Raw genomic sequence first — 20,124 nt, 5'->3', positions numbered from 1 at the left:
GTGGGACCAGAGGCTGGGGTGATGCTTTTCCCCTTTGGCCCTGGTAAACATCCTATGCTTGTTACGCTGGTTGGTATGCTGGATTTGATGTTTTCTTCTCGAGCCAGGAGGTTCACAGTAAATTAGGGGTGTGGTCTGCTGGGGGAGAGTGGCTGTGGCCTGGCCTCTGCTTGCTGTCAGCACACACAAGCTCCAGGACATGTGAAGGCATCTTGTGGGGGCGGCCCCGAGAGACTGCGGCCGGTGGTCTGGCGGAAGGGGAGGTGCTGGGGCGCTGGACAGACAGCGCTGGACCGGGAATGAGTTTCTTCTACTGACTTCTCACCAGGGGAGTCCCGCCAGACCCCTGTCCCGCTCCTCCTTACTCAGGACGTAGTTTAGTCAGTGCCAGGCTAAGCAGGAGGCTTTTAGGACTGAGCGGCGTGCAGGACTGACGCTCTCCCTGACCCTTCAGGCTTCCTGTTGAGTCATTTCAAAGAGCAATAATGATCAGATCTTGGTTTGTTTTTTTAACTCAAAAATAGCCCACATGCAACGCAATGTGAGTTTCGGGTGTGTAACACAGGGATTCGACGATTCTGCGCGTTCCGCCCTGCTCACGGCACGTGGGCCGCCATCGGCCGCATGCAGCAGTCTCCAGTGTCAGTGTGTTCCGGGGGCTGCGCCTTTCCTCCCTGTGGCTTACCCCGTCCCCAGCTGGAAGAACGGCCGTGTCTTTAGCGCTTCCTGAAGGTTGTCGTTTCCCAAGGAGGTGGGGGTCGCAGATGCAGAAGTAGGGGGTTGTTGTAGGTCAGGGCCGGGGAGCCTCTGGTAGCCGAGGATTGATTATTAACGCCTTTCCTGCTGGGAGTCAAGCCTTTTTTTCTGACCCTCTTTTCCTCTCCTGTGAATCCCCTCTCTTGGATCTCAGGAGGTCCCCTGGTCTGGGTCTCCCCTCCTCAGAGACCTCTCTCCAGTGAGCCTCTCCAGCCTGACCTTTTCTCCAAGCTCTTGTCTTGACTCTCCAACTGCCTGATGGACACCTCCTCCTGGAGAGCCTCGAGGCTTTTCAAAAGCATAGCGTCTGGTAAGAATTTAATGTTTCCATTATATTCTTCCTTCCCTTTCTTATCTCTGGTAATTTTATCACAATCTTTCCTTCCTTCCTTCCTTCCTTTACTGCATTTAGGTTAAAAACTTAGTCATTTTTAGTCATCTTTGATCTACCTTTCTTTTTTTATTTTATTTTATTTTTTTTTAAGATTTTTTTTTTATTCATTTATTTGACAGACAGAAATCACAAGTAGGCAGAGAGGCAGGCAGAGAGAGAGAGAGGAGGAAGCAGGCTCCCTGCTGAGCAGAGAGCCCTATGTGGGGCTTGATCCCAGAACCCTGGGATCATGACCTGAGCCAAAGGCAGAGGCTTCAGCCCACTGAGTCCCCCGGGCGCCCCTGATCTACCTTTCTGATCATACCTGTTGGTCCCATGGCCCCGCCCTCTGTGTTCCCTTATATCTCTTCCCTCTGTTTATTTGCCACCCCCAATGCCCAGTCAGACTGTCTGGACCACTTTCCCCTACAGCCTCTCTACTGCAGCTTTCCCCCTGTGTTGGTCTATCCTTTCCGGAGTAACCAGAGCACATGATCTTGATAGTCCTTGTGAGGTCGCTTTGCTGCTTGGAAGCCTTCAGTGGATCCCTGCTGGGCTCTGCATCCAGATGCCGGGGTTCTACCCCGATTCTGCAAGTTAGGGGAAGGACTACCCACCCTGTGCTGTAGCTACGTCATCTGCAGAAGAGTCGGGCCCATCTCACTCGATTGTGATGCAGCTTCTGTGAGCACGCCGGTGCGTGCTTGTGGAAGTCCCTGACACTGTATTGGCATTCCATGCCGGTAGACCCTCTGGCCTCTTGTTTCGCCATGTTTCCTCTCTTGTACCTTGACTTTGCTTTTCTAACTCATTGTCTGTTATGTTCCTGAATCTTTGTTTGCCAAGTAGTCCACATAACTGGCCGGACCTCTATGGAATGCGCGATAGAGGATGTATTTGTCTCTCTTCAGTTCCCCTAAAAACTGTATGTGTGTGGGCGCGCGTGTGTGTGTGTGTCTGCACTAAACTATACACATGTATAGATACACACATATGCATAATATACTAAACTGTGTAAACACACACATAAACATATAGATTCACATACACTCTCTTCTTGTTTCTTAACTGACTCAATGTTCCCATGATGCTTCCAAATTGAAAACACTTAGGCAAATCCCTACCTTTCACGTGATGGTGAAAGAGTAATTTTTTAGAACTATCCAGAGGACAGCTTCCCATCACCCTAATCATGAGTGAGATCTATTTTCCAGTGTACCAGTCTTTCTGATAAGGGTGCACTGTGCTGGCTGGTCTCCGGGAAGGGTACCCAGAAACACACTCAGGGACCCTCCATCCCTGTGGAAGAGATCCACGTAGAGACACTGAAAACCTCTGAGATGAGCTCATGTAGATGGTTTCTGTGATGAAAATAGCAGTGTGAGGCAGTGCCAGGGATGTCAGGTTCCCAGAGTATAATTAGGATTTTTCCCGACTCATTGCACACTGTAATTTCATCGTTATGTGCATCCTTTAATTATGGGCTCTAATTGTCCATTTTAGTTCTGTAATTAGATATAAAGATGTTAATTTTGTAGATATTATAATCAACTCTGATATACTTCCAGATTCTTTCCCTTACCCTACCTTTCAAAGAAAATTAATACATCATTAAAAAGTTTGTACACGGAAGGAGCCTCTCAGAGGGCACCTTTTGGGAACCGGTAGTCCCTGGTTCAGGAAGGCTATGGGAGCGCTATCCTCCCTACACTCCCCACAGACTGCATGACTTCATGTCCTAGAGATAGTACTGGGTCCAGAACACTGAAGACCTCCTTTGACTCATCTCGAAAAAATGTCTCTTGACTAGAAAATTTAAAGGAGACGCCAATGCTTTGTGAATCTTCAGAGAAGAAAGAACTAATGTTAGGGCAACTCTGACTTTTTGTCTCTCTCGTGACGTATTAAAGATGAAAATATGAGTCATTTTAGATTCATGGAGTTTGTATTTTTATTTATGTATGGGCAGCAGATTATCTATCTGTCTGTCTGTCTGTCTCTCATCTACCATTGTCAGGGAGAGAGAGAGGGAGAAGGGGGTTGCTTTACTTAAAAAAAAAAAAAACAACCCACAAGCCTTAATTAAATTAGAATTCGTTTTACAAGTATTCTCAATAATTCAGATCTCTCTTCATTTTTTCCTCTATAACACTCAAAGGAAAAAAAAAAAAGACAAACTCTGAGGTTTTAACCAAGGGACTATGCCGTGCCCATTTCATCTTATGTATTCTATATATATCATAGAAATTCTGCAGATTTACCTTCTTTCTGCCCCCATTGATAAATCCAAGCAAAAGAGACAGTATAGTAGAAGGGGCCTCACTCAGTCTTCCTCTTCTGCATTATGCAAATACACTGTGTGATTCTGCTCATCTCAGACTTCACGGGCTGCCTTTATGCTTCTGTCTCTCAAATTTGTCTCCAGTTCCACCTCTCCCCTGAGCTCCAGATGCAGATAACAATCAGAACTCTTGATATTTCCTCTTGAGTGACTCATAGGTATTTTAAGCTTGGTGTGTCCCAGACTGAACTGACTTTTCCTCCAAAGCCTTTGCTCTTTTCTTCCCAAACTTGATCAATGGTGACATGTCCACTCGGCCAGCCAAGCCAGAATGCTCAGCCATCCTTGATGGTTCCTCTTTCCACCTGTGAGCCATCGGCAAGGCATGTTTTGCACTTCAGGGCACACCCCAGATCTGCCCAGCAACTACCCTCGCCAGGGCCATTGTCCTAGCTCAGGCTGCCATCATGAACTGCCTTGTGACTGCAACCCATATAGCTTCTTGCTGCCCTCCACCCCCCACCTTGGTTGTCCTTCCCCACCTTTCTCCCCAATGCCAACAAACACAAAGGCCATAAAAAAAGTATATTAGTTGATGTCACTCCCTTGTTTAAACTTTTTCACTGATTTCCATTATATAAAACTCAAACCTCTTACCATGGTGTATGTGTCAGCTTGGGCTGCTGTAACAAATATGCCATAGACTACATGGCTTACACGACTGAAGTTTACTTCCTCATACTTCTGAAAGCTAGAGGGTCCAAGATTGAGGTCCTGCAGGGTCTGGCTTCTGGAGAAAGCTGGCTTCCTGGCTGGTCTCCTTCTTGCAATGTCCCCATGTGGCACACGGGGAGAGCAAGTGAGCTCTCTGGTTTCTCTTCTTTTAAGAACACTAATCTTATAGGATCTGGCCCCCACCCTATGACCTCATTTAACCTTAATTACCTCTTTATAAACCCTGTCTCCGGATACAGTCACGATAGAGGTTAAGGCTTTAACCTATGAATTGTGTGTGTGGGGGGGGGGCAGAGGGCAGTGGAGCCCAATTCAGTCCATAGCACATAGTTGTGAAGCTCTGTGGGGTGTGGGGCTCTTCCCACTGGCTCTGGTCGTCTCCAGTCTGGCCATTTGGAGTTCTTTTTGGTTTGAACCAGTCAAACTCTTTCCTGCTTAGGACTTTCTCTCAGACTATTTTATTTGCTGGGAGCACCCAACAACTTTTCTCCTGGTGACTCATCCTTCTGGTCTGGGCTGTCACCTTCTCCCTGATTCTGCAGGCCCCCACCTGCAGAGACCATTCTCATTCTCAGTCGCTGTGTTCTGGCTGTTTCTGTCATGGGACTCAGTGTGCTCCAATAATTTAGAGACCCTTGATTCACCAATAGGGTATCCAGCATTTAACATGGAACTTGGAACATGTTAGATGCTCAGTAATAGACCCTGAAGAATGAATGAAGGAGAAATAGGGATGTGTCTGATAGGAATTAACAATTCAGAGCAGGACTGACACACTTTCATATGAAATCGATGAATAAGATAAAGGGCGACGTTTATCTTTCGGTGAAAACGGACTCTCCCTTTGCTGTACTGTTTCATCAACAAATCTCCCCTTTCTCCTCCATTTTTTTTTTTTTAATTTTTTTTTTTTTTTTTTTTTTTTTTTTTATTTATCAGAGAGAGAGAGGGGGAGAGAGCAAGCACAGGCAGACAGAATGGCAGGCAGAGGCAGAGGGAGAAGCAGGCTCCCTGCTGAGCAAAGAGCCCGATGTGGGACTCGATCCCAGGACGCTGGGATCATGACCTGAGCCGAAGGCAGCTGCTTAACCAACTGAGCCACCCAGGCGTCCCCATTTTTTTTTTTTTTAATCATGGTAAAATCCATGTAAAATTTTGTGTTAACCATTTTTAAGGATATCGTTTAGTTATATTAAATATAGAGTTGACCCTTGAGCAATACAAGGGCTAGGGACATTGACCCCTTGTGCAGTCAAAAATCTGTGTATAGCTTTTGATGCCCCAAAATCTTAACTACTAATAGCCTTCTGTTGACCAGAAGCCCTAACATATGGGTCAGTTAACGTATTTTGTACGTTATATGTATCACATACTATACGTTTACAATAAAGTCAGCTAGAGAAGAGGATTTGTTATTATTCTTAATAACAAATAATGAAGAGAAAATACATTTTACAGTATTATGCCATCTTCATGGAAAACCATCCATATAAAAGTGGACCCATGCAGTTCAAACCCATGTTGTTCAAGGGTTAACTGTATTCATGATAGGCAGCTATTACCACCATCTTTCTCCATAGTTCTTTTCATCTTGGAAAGCTGAAACTCTACACGCATCAAGCAGGAGCTCTCCATTCCCCCCCTGCCCAGCCCTTGGCTGCCAACTTTGTACTTTCTGTCTCTGTCAGGAATGCTTTCTATGAATACTCATCTACTTGGCCTAAAGGCTCATGAAGCACTCCTTATCCCTTCTGTCCTGAACACAGAGTTCAGTCGGAAGTCTGAGTCTGAGTGGTGCAGTACACTGTATAAAACTTATTTTACCATTTGCTAATTACATTGTAATTGTTGATAAAGCTAATACCAACATTGGAGACCCTCGTAGAGCTTCCTTTCTAGAACTGCTTGCTCGGGGAAGAATAAAGGATGCAAACCATTTTCACAATTGGGAACCACGCAGCAACATGGCTTCACTCTGCATGCCTCTCCTGAGAGCTTCTCATGGTCCAGGGACATGGAAGTGCCTGGTACAGAGCTCACCGGATAGTGGGTGTGGGGCAGGTGGACAAGGACTGGAAGGAAGAGGCACTGTCGCTGGTACAGCTCCCACCACAGTTTGGGTGGGACCCCAGAGGCCTGCAGTCAGTTCTGTAGGGCAATGAATATGGGAAGGGGAAAGCTGGTAATCGTGTCACTTTCATGGTTCGCTGACTTGTTAGAATGTACTGACCAATGGGCAAAGGCCTGGAGAATAGGGAAAGTCTGGGGGCATTTAGGGAGCAGAAAATCTGGGGGCATTTCTGATGCAGAAATTTCAAAGAGAATGTGCTTGGCCCAAAGGCTTGCACACAGTAGGCACTGTGTGGGTAACAGGGGCATGGGTGGTGGGACTAGAGAATTCAAGAAAGAGGCAAGATGACAGAGGGCCTTGTGTTCTGTGCTGGGACCACGATGGGGTGGAAAGGTAGCCCTTGGGGTTTTATCTAAGCAGTACAGAGGGAGAAATAGGCAGGGGAAAGGCCACCATTTGGGCACTGATTGGAATGTGTGAGTATGATTAAGTGGCAAGTATGTGTTGGATAAAGTTGGGAAGTGTGGGGGGGGGGGCACATGAGTTGGAATATGTATGTGTATGTTTGTGTGATTGAGTTGGAATGTAGGTGTGTGAGTGTGTATGTGTGGTATGTTGGAATGCTATATATTCTAGTGCATTGGAATGTGTGTGTGTGTGTGTGTGTGTGTGTGTGTGTACAAACTTCCCTAAGTGCAAGTGAGCAGAGTCAGGAATGCTTTCAAATACTCATTTATTCAGCCTGAAGGCATGTGAAGTACTCCCTATGCCTTACTCCTGATCACATGGTCCAACTCACAAGCAGAAATGGGCAGAAGAGCTCAGACCAGTACTTCCGTCCTGACTCATCCGAAGCTGCTTTCAGCCAAGTTCATTAATTGCTCCTTCCTCATTGCTCACACAGCATTTTCCTCTATAACAGTTATCACACCACTATTCTTAAGAGTTTATATAATAGTTTCCTTGCTAGCCTGTGAAATCCTTAAGGCTGGGAAAGTGTATCATTTATCTCTCTTGTCCCCAGAGCCTAACTTACTCAGAAATATAGTAGGTTCTCAGCTAATGTTTGTTGAATAAACTAAAGGACAACTTATTTAGCCAAAATTGGCTGGTTACATAGAAAATCTCATTGTTGCCTCCTGTGTTTTGGAAACAACAGTAATAATGGTTACTAATTTTTAAGAACCTACTATGTGCTAAGTACAATACCAAGTATATTATGTGCAATGTTTTTTTAAAGTCCCTGGAGTTTCAAAAATACTAGGCGGTCAGTATCATCAACTGCCTTCTACAGATGACAGGAGGAGGCCCAGTAGGATTAAGTCACTTGCAAGGTCACAGCTGGAAAGCAGAGAGCTATGACTGGAACCAAAGCCTATGCCCTTGACTCATGTGTTCTCAATCCCGCCATTCCCCGTGGTGCCCTATCCCCAGCTCTCTCTTTCCTGCACAGTGGGAAAAGTCACTGCTTTCCTGTGAGAAATAAAAGGGTTTAATTTGGTCAAAAGGAAGCAGTGTTTCCTCTGTGCTTAAGGGGGCTTGGCCAATCACAGAAAGGGAACCAAAAACAATATTATCCCAGAGACACGGCCAGTTTGGGTGAGATCCAGTTCTGGATGCTATGAGCTGGTTCCCAGGAGTACAGGAAGAATGATAATCATTCAGTTGAGAGCCAAGCTCATGGTGGGTTGGGGATAGAGATTCCCCTTCCCTCAAATGTTTGCCTTTTTCTTTTCTTTCCCAAGGATCCAGGCAGGACGCTGTCTACCCGCTGGGGAGCCACTTCCCAATTCTACTGTTACTGGGGTGAAAACTTCTAATTTATTGTGGGTTTTCTTTGTCCAACTCTTTGTTGGTTACTGTGGTAGATTTAAACAAAATGACAAGGACTTTCTATCTCCAGATTTCCTTGCATATATAGTTGGTATTCTATTAATATTCTATTTGTTGATGGCTTCTCATTGTCTGGTAACTCTTTGCAAGGCTCCATTCATGGATAAATTGCGGTTGATCTTTGCAGGCTCTTCAGCTCTTTTCCCAGTGGGTTTCCTCATTGTCATGGGCAACCCAGTGAAATGGAGTGAGCACAGAGGAGCTTCCTACAGGGACAGGTGGGAATATCCCAGGGACGTCTTATAGCTCTTTCTTCCTTCCTGACTTTTCCATACTCTCCAGCTTGGATGATTCATCCACACAGTTCTTTCTATTTAACATCTTTGGGCTGAACAGCACCTCCCAGGCAGCCTTCCACCATGAGAACCAGGCAGAAGTGAACATGGGGGTTATGAATTTTGGGGAAGTCAATGATTTCAGCACTCCAAGAAGGTGTCCTTCTTCTGAAAACCACTTCGTGGATATTATCTTTATTCTCTCAGCTTTAGGCTTACATCTGTAGATATGCTGTTCCTCACCTCTCTCATTTCACATTATTTATACTTGTGTTCTGGGGCATGGGCAAAGGTTTTTTTTGTTTTTTTTTTTTTTTTTTTTTTTTTTTTTATCTTTTAAAAATATTTAGAAGGGAGATGATGAAGAGTTTGGTCAACCTGCAGGGATGGGGGAATGAATTTGGTTTGACCTGAAGTTAGTAAAGTCCACTCACTGGGGAAACACTCAGTTCTGTAGACAGATCTTTCCATGCAGAATAGCCCTTAAACACATGGTTCTGACGCCAAACCAACTGAGTTCATGAATCAACTCTGCTACCTACTAGTTGTTGACCTTGGCAGGTTAATTAGTTTCTCTGAGCCTTAGTTTACTCGGGCACAAATTGGTGATAAGAATCATTCATACCTCATGGAGTTGTTGTGGGCATTAAATGGAGCAGTATACATAGAACCCTAAAAATAGTACATGACACATAGTAAACACTCATTAAAAAGCTATTATTAATGTTTAGTGGCTAAAGGCCTGTCCTACTTGGTGTGTCAACCTCTCTCAAATAAACAAACCCTCTGTGATTTAGTATTAGGAACCTAGGCTTAGAGAACGTTAGGATGGGGAGGAACCTTAGAGATTGTCCAACCTGAACACCAAACAGGAATGGAGGGCCTGGGGTCACAGACTGAGTGACTGAGGCATGAGAAAAGAGTGTCCAGACTGCTGCCCAGAACACGTTCCCCACAAAGCTGTCTGCTTTCCCGGTGTGTCCTCTCATCTCCTTGTAAATCCATCTCCCATCAAGCACTGGTACAATTTCTGCGAGAGTCTCTCAGATAACCATTGGTTATGTTCAAAGACCAGTGAAGTGAAGAAACTGTTGGTCTCCAACTTGGCTTTGGTGAGGGGAGCTCTGTGGAGTCTGAGAATCCTGCAGACCCTTGAGTAAAGGAGAGGTCCTGGGGTAATTTGACTTGGAATGAGAAATATACAAATTCTCAAAGACACATATGAACATCCTATTTTTAATTCAAAGACTTGGGTAAACTGTTGTCATGATGCTCAGGTGTGCTCTTAACAAAAGCAACACTTCCTAGCTAGTTTCTTTCTTGCCAAAGGCTTCAGTTCATTGGCCTCAGACATCATTACAATGACATTGGGGAAAATGGACTCCTTTGGGAAAAAGTGTAAAAATAATACAACCCAGCCTTAAAGAAGGTTCCCTTTCTGGGGGAGAGAACTTGACTCATCCATTCAGCTTGAATACACCCCAATCTTCTTCTGTCAACACAAAATTTTATTAAAATTATAGAGTTAGACATTTCTGAGAAAACTCTAGTCCTGTCCTTGGTTCAGTCAGGGAGTTGCTGACTATTCTCTGAGAAGTCAGTCTGGCTTCTTTTGTGGGAGGAGTGTTGCATCCCTACAAATGTGAGCATTGGAATCTACTTCTGTAGATGAAGAAGATTGGGATTCTGTAGATTGGAATTCTACTTCTGTGATGGAGTATGGTAGAATGGAGAGAACATCACGCTGAAGCCAACAGGTCTGGCTAGAAACCAGACTTTAAGACTGAACTCTGCTTACCCATGTACTGGATGACCTTGAAGAAGTGTCTTAACCTTTCTGGATCAATTTTCTAGCTTTTTTAAAATAGATTACTGCCACACAGCAGTAGCATAGGCTGTTTAATGTGCACTGTGCTCAGCCTTGATGAAGGCAGAAGATTTCTAGGGGCCCAAGCTAAAATCACATCTATATGGTCTTTAATAACTGCAGTTTGGTTGATTGATTTATATAGTTTACAGTTGTTGATTGATTGAGAGTCTTTGTTGTTTCTCTTTATGCTGGTTCCTCAGGTCTTCTCCTCTCTGTGGTGACAGGGGTCACTTACCAGATCACTTTATCCTACTTTTATTTATCAAGTCATTGGAGCCCACCCAGATCCCAGGAGACCGTGTGTAGATGATGGGGGTGGTAGGAGTGTGAATGTTCCTGGCCCAGGGATGTTCACAGCTGAAGGAAGCCATGACTTGTGTGCAGAGCTCTGCTTCTCTGCGCTGAGTCATCCCATTAGCTGCTTCATTTCAAGGGAGAAAAGTTAATTTTGGGTCCTCTCTGGAACATTCAGGGAACTCTTGCCATATTCAGAATAGCCTCGAGCTATAACCTCATGCGGTCCCTGATGTGTCTTTGTGTCTTCTTTGGATCAAACCCAAGGTGCTGCCCTGTATTTTATCCACAGTGAGGGTGGAGGGTGGGGAAGGTCAATGTTTATCTTGTGGGCCTCACTTAAGCTGGACACTGCTGCTTTGTTGGCTCAGGCTGAAGTATGCTTCTCCTCTTTTAATTGCTTAGGGACTCTCCCCAGGCAATTGGTCTGCCAATGATTTTGGCCCCTGCATCTCAGGCCCTCTGGGATCATAAGGAGAGCACTATTTACCCCTGCCTGCCCCAACCCTGCAGCACTCAGTTATGAGGGGCATGCGCGGTTGCAAGAACTATCAGACCAAACATCTAGCCCATGAACTGGAGTTATACATCTCACCTTAATGAGCAGGTGGACCTGTTAGAACATTTACAGCCCATGCCAAACAACTCCAGGGGCAAGAATCAGGCAGCGTGCTTGCTGGCTAGCCCAGGGTGGTGAAGCATAGTGGGTTTAAGCAAGTGCACTGGAGCCAGATTGGGTTTAAATTCCAACTTCGCTGTTGCTTGGATGTGTTAATTGGGGAAAATGTATCTCAGCTTTCTAATTTGTAAAATAGGTATATATTGAAGGTTTTGAGGATATTATGTTAAAGATTAGACAAATTAATACTTTAGATTGAAACACATATTTCAAAAAACATATTTCACACATTGCTGATATTTTAACTGTTTGGAATCTAGGACATAACAAAGAACACAGAATGCTCTAAAAATATGACTCAACTATATGCTGTCTGTAAGAAATTCACATCAAATGTAATGATACAGTCATGCTGAAAGGAAAAAAAAATTATGTCATGCAAATACTGACCAAAAGGAAGCAGGAGTGGCTGCATTAATAGATATGAAAATCCTCAATAAAATTAGCAAATATAATTCAACAATGTTTAAAAACAATCATATGCTATGACCAAGTGGGATTTACTCCAGGTAGGCAAGTGTGGTTCAATGTGAAAAATCATATGGTCATATTAATTGATATAGAAATAGCAAAAACCCCTCATGATAAGACCTCTTAACAGTTTAGGAGTAGAAGGGACTAATGTCAACTTGATTCAAAGCATTTATAAAAAGTCTACAGCTAACAGTACACTCAACAGTGAAAGACCAAATAGTGAAAGATAATGCCATTTCTAATAACTCAAAAACACTAAAGTGTAAATTGAATAAAGCTTGCACAGAACTTGTATGCTAAAATTTATAAAGCACGAGGAAAGAAATCAAAAGAAGAGTTAAATAAATGGAGAGACATACTATGTTCATGAATTAAAAACTCAATATAGCCAAGATTCCAATTCTTCCCAAAGGACATACAGGTTTAACACAACTTCTATCAAAATTTTAACAGTTTTTAAAAGTCAAGGTAGACTAGATTATCCTAAAATTTAGATGAAAAGAGCAAGAAACAATAATAACTAGAATAATTTTGAAAAAGAAAAATGAAGTGGGAGAAATCAGTCTGTCTTATTTGAAGAGATATATATAACTATAGTAATCAAGACTGACTGGTACTGGCAGAAGAGTGGGCACATAATTCAAAGGAACACAACAGAGAATATAGAAATAAACCACAAAATAGGCCTCTGTGTAGCTTTATTTTGCAAAAAAGCTCTAGGCTCAGAGTCAGGAGGCCCATGTTTGGGTACCAGGACTAGTATTCACCCGCAGCATGGCCTTTGGTGAATGACTTCTTCCAGTGGTAAGTCTTTGATTCTGAGTCTACATCACTTTACTTTTTTTGTTTCAGTTTCCTGTTCTATTTAATAGGGAGAATCTGCCCTCTCTTGCTTCCAGCTTTCTGTTTGACAAGAGATGACAAAATACTTCCCAATTTTTACTTGTATAAAGAACTCTATAAGCAAAAGAACTGCTACATTGACTGTTGTAAACAGTACATCTCAATGAGATCTCTACTATATGAAGCCAAATACCAAGCCATTTAATGTGTAATATGTCGATGTGGTTTTTTTCCTTCCCACCTAACACCATCTGCTCTTCATTTGGACTTATTAAGGAGCACAAGGAACAGGGCTCACACTCGAGGAGGTGTGATTAGAGTTCTCTAAGGCCCAAAGTTCTGATTTGGTAATGTGAACCTCTGAGAGTGTCTGTGAATAAGAGATTTTATAGCAGTTATGAGAGCTTCAGAGGGGCACCTAGCTGACTCAGTCAGTTAAGCCTCTGACTCTTAATCTCAGGGTCATGAGTTCAAGCCCTGCACTGGGCTCCATGATGGGTGTGGAGCCTACTTAAAAAAAAGAAGAAGGAGAAGACAAGGAGGGGGAAGGAGAGAAAGAAAGGTGTTCAGGGATAGATGATATGTTTCCCAGTAAACTGCTTTTGCTTATGGGGACAGAACAGTCTTGAAATGATTCACCAAACCAACAATCAACCACCCAAAGAGGATTATATGTAAATTCGTGTTGTGTGGGTACTGGGAGGTTTGCAAGCCACGTATGTGGAATAAAGACACACAGATACACACACATACTCTCAAACACACAGACTAATAGCATCCATAGTACCAATGCTACCTTATGTGATTATTGTCATAAATATTCATGGTTAAAAGCAAGCAATAAAATTTAAGACACATATGATGTTAATAACAACCAAATTGAACTGGGCCACAGAACTTTTCCCTCTCAAACTAAATACATTGAGAATAGAATGAAGCAGAAATAGTTGGGTTCTTTCACATAATATATAATAACAGTGGGACAATGGGGGTCCACCTCCTTAAAATAATTTCTCCTTGTATCTTGTCATGGTGTGGTCACTATGATACTCTTATCAACAATACATTTCTTTGTTTGAGTCACTAAAAAACAAATATGTTCTGAGGAGGGTCAACAGAATTATGTATAAACCACCTTCTTAGACTGGGAGGCAGTTTGCAGACCTGGGGGAAGGGTCTGACTCAAGGCTTATTCTTACTTGTATGACTTGTATGCTGAGGAAGCCGAAATGTGTGTATGATTTCTGCAGTCCTTTCCAGATTTTATATCTGAAGAGACAGGATGGTCTGTAGAGGAAGAGACTGTCTTCTCAAAATCAATACTGTGGAATTCTACAGGGGTCATTTTTCTTAGCCTTCAACCCTTGCAGCCATCCTATAAAAGAAGGCTTTAGTAATGCCCCCATTTAGGGAGAAAGATTTTGTTTATTTATTTGAGAGAAAGAGCAGTGAAAGGGAGAGAGCATGAGCTGGAGTGGAGGGAAAGGGGCAGAGGGAGAAGCAGACTCTCTGGTGAGCAGGGAGCCTGATGTGGGACTTGATCCCAGGACTCTGGGATTATGACCTGAGCTGAAGGCAGACACTCAACTGACTGAGCCATCCAGGTGCCCCTATAACCCTTGTTTTTCAGATAAAGAAACTGAAGCAGAGAGATGCTATGACTTGCCCAGGGTCACATGGCTATAAAGTGGCACAGCTGGGTTTCATGTCCCTATAGTGTAGGGCACACATCACAGACATTCATTTCAGTCCCAGGAATTCTGGACAAGCAAAAAAGAAAGAGAGGCCAGGTATTCCTCATCCTCTTCGCCCCACAGAGCCGTAAGAGCGCCTAGAGCTTTGTACAGGTCCTCAGTAAACATCCATCACTCTTGTTGATGATGACATGTTTGTGGGGTTGTGTTCATTTCAGCCTCCTGGGTTGCTGCGAGTGTAGCAAAGCTGACCATGTTCAGCTTCATTTTTTGTTGTTGTTGAAATTATCCACACAAAGTGAAGGTTCTGGTTAAGGGCACAGGGAGGCTCCTGGCAGGGTAGAAAGTGGGAATACCCAGAGCAAGAGGAAGACAATGAGATTGCCAGGCCTTGAGCTAGTCTGTCCTCTCTTCTGCCTGCCATTGTCTTCATTCCCTGACTGGTAAAGTGGTCCTGCTGGGTTCCTGTGAGACCGAGTTGTACCTCTCTCATGTCCCTCCAAGGCGCTCGCTGTGAATGTGGTAGAAGGAAGAGGAGACAAGTCATTACCTAGACCAGGAATACTGACAATGGTTTGCTTGATTCCTGTTTGACTAGTACACTTGTCTCAAGCCTAAGAACGAGTGTGGCCACCAAGGCCATAAAATGGCACCACTGTTTGACTCGCTTTCCCTCCCGTTGGTACGTTGGCAGCTAATGACTCCCTAGCAATGTTGAAAGCTCATTTATTATTTCCCAATGTGACCATGATAGAATAGCATTGTTGCTTTGCTTTGAACTTCTACTTGAGTTTTGTTTTATTCATTTTATTTTAGTTTTTTAGTTATGCGTATTGTTGAAAGGATATAATCTTTAGAGGTGTTTTCCCAGCTGTCTTAGGAAAAGAGCTCTGATGTTGGAGCCAGTAGACCTGGGTGTTCTAGTCTCAGTTTTAGTTTTAACTGACTGTCATCCTCTAATCATACTCTGACCTGTGTTCTCTTGTGACCCAGATTTCTGGTGTGGATAGAGGAAATGCCAGATGCACTGAGGCAGAGGACATGCTATCTGCGCCATGGAGGGGTTGGGGAGAGGTTGAATTCTAAGACCTCGACCTTGTTAATTCTGGCCAAATTGCAGTTACACACCTTATCCCACAATGAATAATGAGTATTCGAGATACACATGCCAAGCATTCGTGGGATAGGAAGGTGGATCCTTTTTGTGGGTACCCTTTAATATTTTGATACAATCAGAGAAGCAAAACATGATGTAGGTAAGCATCTGGTGTTTTCACTCACAGCTTTTTGAAACTGCAACCCAATCTAGTAAAAGTTTCCAGGCTGACTCAGTGCAAAGGTGATTGTTTTGGAAAATTTGAATGAGATTGGTTTGGGCAACTTCAGTGTTATGCAAGTAAAGGGATGGGGGCACTTGAAAGGATCTTTGCTTTGGACTCAAGCAATGGGAATATTTGAGCTTTGGACTCAAGCAATGGGAATATTTGAGCATGGGTCAAGAGGGAGGTAAGGGAGATGAACATATTTCTCCAGTGCAAGCACCAGCACATGCAAATGGGCACAGTCTTTTGTTCTGTTCAGTGTGAGACTTCTTTTTAAATCCTTCCCCCACTTTGCACAGATACCTTTACTGCCTAGCGTAAGTGGTGTGTTAATCATAGCTAACTGTGTATGTTGCTTCCTAGTCATCAGATAAATTACCCATGTTCTCTCGTTTAGTCTCACGGAAGCCATGTGCGGGAGATATCATTGTTATATTGTACTGATAAGGCAACTGAGGCACAGAGAGGTCAAGTGTCTCACTCAGGGTAAATGAGTGGGTCAGCTGAGATTTGAACTCAGGTAGGGCCAGTCTGTAGAGACTAACCTCATAAATACAGCGCTACACTAGCTCTATAAAATACACACGTTTATTGATTTTCAGCCCTGTTCGTTGAAAAGTGTTTATACACCACCCCTATTAAAAATCTGAGCTGTGTGTTATGAATCTGTCCGTAAGAAAGACTCTGCCATGACTCACAAAGGAGGGGCGTCTGGGGGGTGCGTCAGGAGACACTATCATCCGAAAGCTGTCCTGGGTTGAACTGAGCCATTGGGGCTGCCAGAACACTGGCTGGAGAAGGTCCAGGGAAGTGCAAAGCGGTGGAAGGTAACTCGAGAGTGCTCAGCTCCCAGCGTGTTCCTGGCACCCAGCACCTGTGGCTCTGCTGATTCTGGCTGAGAACCAGCCTGGTGGTGTGGGCTCTCCTCAGACTTTTGCCGGTGGATGGGTACCTTGGTGGCTTTGTGTCCACCCATGATGGAGACCCAGACCCTTGGGTCCATTCACAGTGTTCTGCCAGAAAATTGCCTCCATTCTTGTTGAGTGACCCAAGTCTTTAAAATCAGTCCAGTTGACTGGGCTTTGTTCCAGTCATCAGTGCTGAATTTATGTGCTGTTCTGTGCATCTCTTTAGGCTGGTGTCAGGGCCGGACCGTGGGCTGGGACCATGGCTCTGGGGCCACTTGCAATGCAGTTAAGTGCTGCAAGGATAGTCAATGGAAAGATAACAATACATGGTCATTTCGCCAAGTCCATGACTTTGCACATCTATTCACGTGGGCACCCACCACACATGGTGATGGCCAACATTTGCAGTGCCGTCCAAGTGCCCTGTTGGGGGGTGCAGTCACTAAACTCATTGCTGGGCACCTGGGAGGTTCAGTCAGTTATGCAACTGCCTTCTGCTCAGATCATGATCTCAGGGTCCTGGGACTGAGTCCCGCATCGGGCTCCCTGCTCAGCCTGCTTCTCCCTCTCCCTCTGCTCCTCCCCTCAGCTCAGGGTGTCTCTCTCTTTCACAAAAATAAATAAATAAAATCTTTAAAAAAAACAAAAAAACAAAATTCATTGTAAATTGAAGAAGTGTAGGCATAGAGAGTAAATAAATTATCCCAGGTCATCCAGTAAACAAGCGGAGGAAGGAGGATTGAAATCTCAGCCGCTAAGACCCAGCATCTGTGCTCTCTGGCCACCAGGCTATCCCACCTCACTTCCACTTGGCTTTCTATGGGATAAAGTGATAAATAACAGAGGACCTTCCCTCAAAGACTGTCTCACTGACTTGGGTTTTTGGTGGTCTTTGAGTAGACTTTAAGTTGATGGACTTCTGGAAAAGATGTGAAGTGTCATTTATAAGTAAAGCTTCAGGTATGGCCTCAGGTTCATTTTCCAAAGAGCTTACTGACCATGAACACAGTTGATGATGCTGAGCCATTAGGCAGCAAGGTCATTTAGACCCATCTCATCATTTGTGGTGTAATAATAGCGGCCCCTGCAGAGCGGACACGTCCTGTGAGCCGGGCACTTGCAAAAACCTTCACATTTTCTTCCTTGCTTGCTCCTGATTGCCCCTGGGGAGTGGACCCTGATTATCCCCACTTTGTGGAGGAGGAAACTGAGTTCCAGGAATGGTATATAACCTACCCAAGGTCCCACCATTAGTAACTGGTAAGGCTGGCTCAGGCTCCCAAGCAGTCTGATTCCAAAGCCCCATGTTCTTAATTAGCCACTGCTCCAGGGTAGAAAGATTGCTGGGTTTGGGGTTAGGACACTCACAGTGGCCCTGCCAAAATGTCGACATGCCCAATGCTGACCAAGTCACATCTTTTCTTTGGTTCTCATTCATTCATTCATTCATTCAACAATTACTTCCAGCTTACCTACTGGTATGTCCCAGTGAGTAAGACAGACTTGGTCCACGCTCATGTAGAGCTTAGGGTGAAATGTTCAGTTTTCTTATCTGTAAAAGGTGAGAATTAAAATATGTTAAAATAGTTCTCATCCCTTTGAAATCCCATGCCTCTTTTTATAAAACATTATTCCTTCCTTCGTGTTCTTTGAAATTTCTGAGTAAGTGAATTACCATGACTAAAAATAAGTTAAATCAATTATAATCTTGAGTAATTTTTGTTTGAATCGCGCTGGTCATCATCCCTACCCCAAGGGTGACTCTGATACACTGCCGACCCTCTGCCGACCCTCTGCCGACCCTCTGCCGACCCTCTGCCCCCCGCCACCCTCCAAGCCTGGGCAGTCTTTCAGGGAAGAATCATGGGGATGGTATTTTCACTTTAACAACAAAGGGATCTACAGTTAATTTTTTAATTGCTTGGAAATGCCGAGGGTTGTGTCTTTTTTATTTGTTTTCATTCTTTTGCTAGGTTTTGGCCCTTGGGTGTGCGCAGCAAATGAAACTTCACTCATTCCTTTTACTGAAAACCCCCTTACCCCCACCAGGCATTGTTGTGAGTCATGAATTGTCTCACCAACGGACATTTCCTCATCCTGTTTGTAGGAGGAACACGAAGGGACGTGCCCGTGCGTCTGACACGGGGACCCACAAGCTCCTCCTCATTTGGGGGCCTTGTGAGGGAGATGAACTTTTGGCTCTGCAAAGTGTCTGGGCAGTTTTTACTGAGATTTGCGTAGGAGGCCATACTTCACAGACCTCTTAGGAGCTCCATCTGGCTCAGAATGCCTCCCGAGGCTGGGCTTCTCCAGCACCCCTCCTCGCCCTTGACTATACACAAACCATGTGTTGTTCTCTTGTCATTTCATGGACGCGTAAGCTCCTGGGGACAGTGTCACCACACAGAGTAAATGAGCACCACATACTTGCTAGCTGGACTGAGGAGTGGAGAGCAGGATTCTTTAAAAAGCTTTTTTATTTTGGTAAGAACACGTAACATGAGAACCACCCTCTTAAAAATTTTTAGTGTACAGTACGTTATTATGTACAGTACACAGTGCTGGACAGCAGATCATTAAAGAGTGTTCATCCTACTTAACTGAAGCATTATGCCTGTTGATTAGTAACTCCCCCTTCCCCTCCTTGCCTGGCTTCCAACAACCACCATTCCAGGCTCTGATTTTACGGATTTGACTGTTTTAGATTCCTCCTGTAAATGGATTCATGCCGTACTTGTGTTTCTGCTTTGGGCTTATTTCATGTAGCATGATGTTATTTATAACGGGAAGAGTTCATTTACTTATGTTCTCAAAGGAGTGATAGGTATGAAAAAAATGCAGTTTAATTCAACAGCCATTGGTGTGGGCATGAGATTCAGCGCTGTCGTCTAGAGACGGAGACCCGTGTCTAGCAATGTGCAGGCAGGTGTTTAATGGGGGGGGGGGGGGCTCTGTGGGGCTCTGTAGCCTTGCTGATTTCCATAGCATGAAAAACATCTCACCGTGGTTAATTTCCCACCGCCCACATGATGTCAGACTGGCTCGCAGAGTTCTCCAATGTGTAAGAGTTCTCCTGAGGCCCTACAGTCTCGTCCTGCCCCTACCACCACTGTTTTCAAAAAGTTGTCAGTTTAGACTCTGACATAGGTAAGAGGCAGGTGCAGCGTGATAAGGCAGAGGAGGGGCAGAATGTACCAGGTAGGTAGGAAAGCATCAGGAGGACAGAGATTCCATTTTGTGGTGGAGACATCCACGCGGAGAGCTGCAGGGACAGGAAGGATGTGTGGAAAGGCCCACAGGTAGGTGGGGCTGGGGACCTTCAGGGCCCCTCCACTGGGATCAGGTCAAGGGGAAGTGCCTTGGAGGTCCCTCATGACCTAGGTTCACCTCACCGGGCTCACTTTTCTCCCATGTTGAGCGGCACAAACTTGTTCCTCCAGCCGGTCCAGCCCAGGCTTAGGAACACAGCCGTGCCTTGGCTCACACTGGTCTTCCCATCTGGAAAGCAGTTTCCCATCATCCCCATCTCCTGACTTTCCTCCTGCTCCTTTACCACTCTTCCAGATTACAGAAAACTCCAACCAGCAGGGAAAAGGCGTAGAAAGTGGCTTCCATCAAACTTAGGAATTTATGTTCTCCAACAGTCACTGGGAGAA

At 44.5% G+C, this 20,124-nt stretch overlaps 1 protein-coding gene across 3 annotated transcripts in view; it reads left to right on the top strand.

The window, feature by feature from the left end:
* Nucleotides 1-20,124, top strand: part of DDR2 (discoidin domain receptor tyrosine kinase 2) — a 150,084-nt gene that overhangs the window by 36,438 nt on the left and 93,522 nt on the right. The window contains exon 1 of one of the 3 annotated variants that reach the window (XM_059145260.1): nt 19,644-19,767. The exons of the other annotated variants lie outside the window; for them this stretch is intronic. The gene's annotated coding sequence lies outside the window, so the exon portion shown is untranslated. Of the gene's footprint in view, nt 1-19,643; nt 19,768-20,124 lie in introns of those variants that run through there. 3 annotated transcript variants of the gene reach the window in all.

The sequence above is a fragment of the Mustela lutreola genome, chromosome 14 (assembly GCF_030435805.1).
Source record: "Mustela lutreola isolate mMusLut2 chromosome 14, mMusLut2.pri, whole genome shotgun sequence".
Classification (NCBI taxonomy): Eukaryota; Metazoa; Chordata; class Mammalia; order Carnivora; family Mustelidae; genus Mustela; species Mustela lutreola.
Note: the sequence above shows the minus strand (reverse complement) of the source record. Positions and strands in the feature narration are given on the sequence as shown.